The sequence below is a fragment of the Entelurus aequoreus genome, linkage group LG18 (assembly GCF_033978785.1).
Source record: "Entelurus aequoreus isolate RoL-2023_Sb linkage group LG18, RoL_Eaeq_v1.1, whole genome shotgun sequence".
Classification (NCBI taxonomy): domain Eukaryota; kingdom Metazoa; phylum Chordata; class Actinopteri; order Syngnathiformes; family Syngnathidae; genus Entelurus; species Entelurus aequoreus.
In genome coordinates this window covers 2,950,048-2,957,563 of record NC_084748.1, presented here as the reverse complement: position 1 = coordinate 2,957,563, position 7,516 = coordinate 2,950,048, and the positions used below count along the sequence as shown (strand labels likewise).

General features: G+C 43.7%; 1 protein-coding gene across 1 annotated transcript in view; it reads left to right on the top strand.

Moving 5' to 3' along the window:
* The first annotated feature begins 778 nt into the window (after positions 1-778).
* LOC133633676 (RNA-binding protein 47-like) overlaps positions 779-7,516 on the top strand; it is a 91,747-nt gene continuing 85,009 nt past the window's right edge. The window contains exons 1-2 of the mRNA XM_062026294.1: positions 779-882; positions 1,320-1,430. The gene's annotated coding sequence lies outside the window, so the exon portion shown is untranslated. The remainder of the gene's footprint in view (positions 883-1,319; positions 1,431-7,516) is intronic.

The window sequence follows — 7,516 nt, the reverse complement described above, 5'->3', positions numbered from 1 at the left end:
GGCAGTTTGAAGTTCATGGAGTGGCCCAGTGGATGGAGCTGGATTGGTCTGCGTATCTGGCAACCTCAATCTGGCCAGATTATTACATACGGCTCCTTCAATCGGCATTAAATATAATAAAATAGTCATTCAGAATCATCAGATAATTCAAAGATGGCTGCCAATATTTTTTTTTTTAGTTTGGCTCGTCACCATTTTACTTTGTCAGTTGCAAAGAAACCTCGAGGAGGGAAGAGAACCTGCCCACGTGAAGTCCAGTTCTTCCCGTTCCGCCGCCTCCCAGTTGGTCGGCATCACAACAGGCAGAGAGTAATCTGAGAGTGTGTGAGTTGTTATTACTGGAAAGTTGTACTTCACAGCGGGGATCCGCGCTACGTCAGGCGAGGGAACTCTGCAGAACTCTTTTGAGGCGTAGACCTTAGCGCAGGCTCACCTGTGGGAATGCTTTTGTGCCGCTTGTGATCGTTAGATCGTACCGAGAGTTGCAGCCCTCGCATGGAATGTTGCTCTGGCGGAGATCATTCAGGTTTGTTCTTCTGCCGCTTACACACCTGCTAGGACCAAGATCGGTCAAGGCACACACACACACACACACACACACACACACACACACACACACACACACACACACACACACACACACACACACACACACACACACACACACACACTCAGAAGGATAGCGTTTCCCATCCGGACTGATAGCACAGAGGGGAGGGCGGGAGCTGCGTTGGGGGTTTGGGCGCCACACATTCTGGTTTGGTGAGTTGTGTGTACACCACACACAGGTGCCAGAGAGGGAGGACGCAGAGACGGAAGCGCCATGGACGGAGGATCCCGCACCTGAGCTTTGGTCTGCTTGGTCTGGACTTTCTTCTCTGAGTGAGTGCTGCTTTGGAAGGAAGTCTTCTCTGATGGGTTCATTAAGTGTGTTGGAACTCCCCCCCCGTCTTTTCCTCACCCGCCTCCCCTCAGAGGAATGCGGGGCTTATGTCAGTGAGAGTCAGGTACAGACTCACTAATTACCGCTAGCTTTTTCCTCCATCCCTCTCTCTCCTCCGCCCGACCCCGACTAAAAAAACCTGTGTTGCCGTCTCCCGCTGTTGCGTCTACGAGTGCTTTGGTGGCTGGAGCCGAGAGGCAAACAAGAGGATCTGAGTCAGAATCCGAGAGAAAAAAAAAAAAAAGGGGAACAGAAACGTGTCTTTTTGTTTTTTCAAATGATTTGAAGTGCGTGTACTTTGTTTGTTGGAGGTCTCCCAGAACCATTTCTGATTGTGCTCCCGGTGTGTGGGTGGGGAACCTGTGGTTGAAAACAGGAGGCTGACGGAGAGAACCTGACGGACAGATGAGAACGTGACGTCCCTCTCTGGATTGTCACCGCCGAACTCCTGACCAACTTGTGACGACTCCAGCCCGTCATCGTCCAGGTTAGTCTCCTTTGAATCCACGGCCCGGTTTTCTCACAGACAGCGGGGTTCTGGAAGGACATTTCTTCAGCTGGTCCGATGCTCGCACTGACCCAGCTGCTCTAACCTTCACCACAAGGTTGTGGGACGCTGTTTATTTGTGCAGAAGCACGTGTGAGAGAGATTTATCGTGGTCTTGTCTAGTCATCTCGTGGATATGTTTTCCCAAAACTGGTTCAGCAAGGCGCCAGGTTGGCCTTGAGTCTTTTGTGTTGATGTACAAACCAGATTAGATCATATGTACTCTGCGTGCTACGTGCTTTGTGTTTTTCTGCGGGTCACTGGAACGTTGCGAGGTAACAAAATTAAAATCCACTCTCGGATTTTAACATGCTCAATTCTTCAAAACCAATGGTGGTCAGGTTGGTCCTGGTCTCAATGGGTACCAGATGTGGGTAGTAACGCGCTACATTTACTCCGTTACATCTACTTGAGTAACTTTTGGGATAAATTGTACTTCTAAAAGTAGTTTTAATGCAACATACTTTTACTTGAGTATATTTATAGAGAAGAAACGGTTTGTCAGACAGACCTTCAAAGTAGGATCTATCGCATGCCTGCGTTTCACCAATCAAATGCAGTCACTGGTGACGTTTGACTCCGTTTTCACCAATCAAATGCAGTCACCGGTGACGTTTGACTCCGTTTCACCAATCAAATGCAGTCACTGGTGACGTTTGACTCCGTTTCACCAATCAAATGCAGTCACTGGTGACGTTTGACTCCGTTTCACCAATCAAATGCAGTCACTGGTGACGTTTGACTCCGTTTCACCAATCAAATACAGTCACCGGTGACGTTTGACTCCGTTTCACCAATCAAATGCAGTCACTGGTGACGTTTGACTCCGTTTCACCAATCAAATGCAGTCACTGGTGACGTTTGACTCCGTTTCACCAATCAAATGCAGTCACTGGTGACGTTTGACTCCGTTTCACCAATCAAATGCAGTCACTGGTGACGTTTGACTCCGTTTCACCAATCAAATGCAGTCACTGGTGACGTTTGACTCCGTTTCACCAATCAAATGCAGTCACTGGTGACGTTTGACTCAGTTTCACCAATCAAATGCAGTCACTGGTGACGTTTGACTCCGTTTCACCAATCAAATGCAGTAACTGGTGACGTTTGACTCCGTTTCACCAATCAAATGCAGTCACTGGTGACGTTTGACTCCGTTTCACCAATCAAATGCAGTCACTGGTGACGTTTGACTCCGTTTCACCAATCAAACAGAGCCAGGCGGTCACATGCTTAACTACACATAAAGTTTCAGCGGCAAACAACAACAAGCTTAAGCTTACATGAACTCAACGTCAAATTTGAGGAAGCACATCGTGGTAAGTAACGTTAGTAGATATTTTGGCTGTCACCGTAGGCTGATGTTAGCTTCCCTGCTATGAATCACTGTCAAATGTACATCGTGTGGGGACATTTGTTAACGCACTGCAGCCTCATAGACACACACACACACACACACACACACACACACACACACACACACACACACACACACACACACACACACACACACACACACACACACACACACACACACACACACACACACACACACACACACACACACACACACACACACACACACACACACACGCACGCATAGAAACACCAATCAGAAGTGCACAGTGTGTTCCCAGATGCAGATCAGTTTATGGTTTGCGTAAAGGCTAACTTGTTATTTTCCTTTGTAATCTGTGCCTACTGAGCCTATGGTGCTGTTAAGTTATTGTGGCTCAATTTGCCTTCATTGTTTTTATGTTAATGTATTATTATTTAATATATATTATTGTTTTAGTTGCTTAAAAGATATTCCTGGCTCTCAATTTGCTCATTGCTATTTTTATGTTTTTGTGCATTATTTGTTGCCGTCATCATTAAACCAACAGGTTACTCATCAGTTACTCAGTACTTGAGTAGTTTTTTCACAACATACTTTTTACTTTTACTCAAGTAAATATTTGGATGACTACTCCTTACTTTTACTTGAGTAATAAATCTCTAAAGTAACAGTACTCTTACTTGAGTACAATTTCTGGCTACTCTACCCACCTCTGATGGGTACTAAGCGCCATTTAGTTAAATGCCCTATGCTTGGGTTGTTTTCGCCAGTATAAATCGTTCAAATCGCGGAAAGGATAAACGTTTCTTCAGAGTTCCTCCAGAGGTCATTAAAAAGGGAGGAAGAGTGCAAAGTTTTACCAAAGACTGCGAGGAAAGCAGCTCAGACTCCAGTCCAAGGCAGCAGAGTCGAAGAATGCCTGAGTTTGCTGTGATCACTTTGTCACAGGATTGTTTGGTATATTGTAAATGTTTATTATTTCCCATTTAAGTATTATCTTGATATCATTTGTATTTCTTAAACACATGTTCGCTACCAGTGTTTCCAAATAGACCAACTCGGCGAGCCTAAATAAAAGAAAGCAAATGTTAGCTAAACCTAAAAGAGTTAAGCTTTTACCAAAGACAACGATCATAAATGAATCTTTCAGCACATACACAATGTTGACATCTATAGTTATATTTTGATAAAGACGGCGAAAAACTTGCGTACTTGTAAACTTCAACCTGATTGATGATTCAACTTGGCGTCAACTGCCATGTTTGGGCAGTAGACGCCAAGTTGAATCATGAAATGCAAACTTACCCGAGCAAAAACGATGCATATTTATCCGAGAGAGTCTTGATACCAAGTTCCTTGACCCAGACACACACAAAGAAGTTGTAGACCTCCATGCTTTTCCTAGTTTTCATTGGTTTTTGTTGTGTAAAATGATGTCTGGAGCAACACGGTAGTTTGACACGTCTGGGAATGCGACCGACGTATAATCCTTGTGATCAATCTGTTTGTGATAAAGTATAGGCTCTAGTCCATTGCTCGTATTTGCTTTTTGCAGGAAGATTTAAGCCTCTTTTGTACTCAGGTAGCTGTACAGCCATCTTAGCTTGGTTGACCACCACGGTTTTTCATACAAGCTATAGGTTGTATTCAGTCACCTGACTTTTGAACGGATGTGAACGAAGTGGTGGGCCATCAAACCAACATGGCTGCTGCGTGCGCAAGGAGCCTAGATCTTATCGCCAAAAGCTAAGATGAGCAAAAAAACAAACTGTGCAATGGAATCTATTTCTATAAGATTTATCATGTACTATCAGGTTGGGGAGGAGACCCAGCCCCAAGTGGAGGAGTTCAAGTACCTCGGAGTTTTGTTCACGAGTAAGGGAAGAGTGGATCGTGAGATCGACAAGCAGATCAGTGCGGCGTCTTCAGTCATGCGGACGCTGTATCGATGCGTTGTGGTGAAGAAGGAGCTGAGCCGGAAGGCAAAGCTCTCAATTTACCGGTCGATCTAAGTTTCCATCCTCACGTATGGTCATGAGCTTTGGGTTATGACCAAAAGGACAAGATCACGGGTACGAGCGGCCCAAATGAGTTTCCTCCGTCGGGTGGCGAGGCTCAAGTACCTGTATCGATGCGTTGTGGTGAAGAAGGAGCTGAGCCGGAAGGCAAAGCTCTCAATTTACCGGTCGATCTAAGTTTCCATCATCCTCACCTATGGTCATGAGCTTTGGGTTATGACCAAAAGGACAAGCTCACGGGTACAAGCGACCCAAATGAGTTTCCTCCGTCGGGTGGCGAGGCTCGAGTACCTGTATCGATCCATTGTGGTGAAGAAGGAGCTGAGCCGGAAAGCAAAGCTCTCAATTTACCGGTTGATCTACGTTCCCATCCTCACCTATGGTCATGAGTTTTGGGTTATGACCGAAAGGACAAGATCACGGGTACAAGCGGTTGAAATGAGTTTCCTCCGCCGGGTGGCGGGTCTCTCCCTTAGTCATCCGGGAGGAGCTCAAAGTAAAGCCGCTGCTCCTCCACATGGAGAGGAGCCAGATGAGGTGGTTCGGGCATCTGGTCAGGATGCCACCCGAACGCCTCACTAGGGAGGTGTTTAGGGCACGTCCGACTGGTAGAGACCACGGGGAAGACCCAGGACACGTTGGGAAGACTATGTCTCCCGGCTGGCCTGGGAACACCTCGGGATCCCCCGGGAGGAGCTGGACCAAGTGGCTGGGGAGAGGGAAGTCTGGGCTTCTCTGCTTAGGCTGCTGCCCCTGCGACCCGACCTCGGATAAGCGGAAGAAAATGGATGGATGGATGGATATCAAGGATTATTGGTTGGTCGTGTTCCCAGGCATGTTAAACTATCTGACACTCCAGACGTCATTCACGACGAAACCGATGAAAACTTGGGAAAGCATGGAAGTCTACAATCTCTTTGTGTGTGTCCGGGTCAAGGAACTTGCTGGGGTAAGGTTGCATTTCAAGATTTAACTTTGCGTCTACCGCCATGTTTGTTACTGTTGTCATTGCACACTTTTCGCGCCGTTTTTTGTAAAACCTCGCACTCTGTCGCCCTTCCTGATTACCTCTAGAGGAACTCTGGACAACCTTTTATCCTATTCGCCATTTGAACGCTTAATGAATACTTAGGTCTACTACACTACTGTATTAATGTTATGGTGGTACTTAATGAATACTTAGGTCTACTACACTACTGTATTTAATGTTATGGTGGTACTTAATGAATACTTAGGTCTACTACACTACTGTATTTAATGTTATGGTGGTACTTAATGAATACTTAGGTCTACTACACTACTGTATTTAATGTTATGGTGGTACTTAATGAATACTTAGGTCTACTACACTACTGTATTTAATGTTGTCATTATGGTGGTACTTAATGAATACTTAGGTCTACTACACTACTGTATTTAATGTTATGGTGGTACTTAATGAATACTTAGGTCTACTACACTACTGTATTTAATGTTGTCATTATGGTGGTACTTAATGAATACTTAGGTCTACTACACTACTGTATTTAATGTTGTCATTATGGTGGTACTTAATGAATACTTAGGTCTACTACACTACTGTATTTAATGTTATGGTGGTACTTAATGAATACTTAGGTCTACTACACTACTGTATTTAATGTTATGGTGGTACTTAATGAATACTTAGGTCTACTACACTACTGTATTTAATGTTGTCATTATGGTGGTACTTAATGAATACTTAGGTCTACTACACTACTGTATTTAATGTTATGGTGGTACTTAATGAATACTTAGGTCTACTACACTACTGTATTTAATGTTGTCATTATGGTGGTACTTAATGAATACTTAGGTCTACTACACTACTGTATTTAATGTTATGGTGGTACTTAATGAATACTTAGGTCTACTACACTACTGTATTTAATGTTGTCATTATGGTGGTACTTAATGAATACTTAGGTCTACTACACTACTGTATTTAATGTTGTCATTATGGTGGTACTTAATGAATACTTAGGTCTACTACACTACTGTATTTAATGTTGTCATTATGGTGGTACTTAATGAATACTTAGGTCTACTACACTACTGTATTTAATGTTATGGTGGTACTTAATGAATACTTAGGTCTACTACACTACTGTATTTAATGTTGTCATTATGGTGGTACTTAATGAATACTTAGGTCTACTACACTACTGTATTTAATGTTGTCATTATGGTGGTACTTAATGAATACTTAGGTCTACTACACTACTGTATTTAATGTTGTCATTATGGTGGTACTTAATGAATACTTAGGTCTACTACACTACTGTATTTAATGTTGTCATTATGGTGGTACTTCATGAATACTTAGGTCTACTACACTACTGTATTTAATGTTGTCATTATGGTGGTACTTAATGAATACTTACCTGGCAAACACACACCTGTGCTGCTCCTGGCAAAACACACACCTGTGCTGCCAAAACACACATACCTGAAAAGCACAATGGCGGCATTCTTCACTCCGTGACGTCCCACCAATCACTGGCCAGCAGCACAATGATCTGACATCGCTGTAGTGACAACACAAATAGTTCCTAAGGAAATATGCCGTTTGAATTCAGGCATTGTGTGAATGTTCCAAACATTCACACATTTCTTTTCTACACCAAAATTCATCTATTTATTCTTTT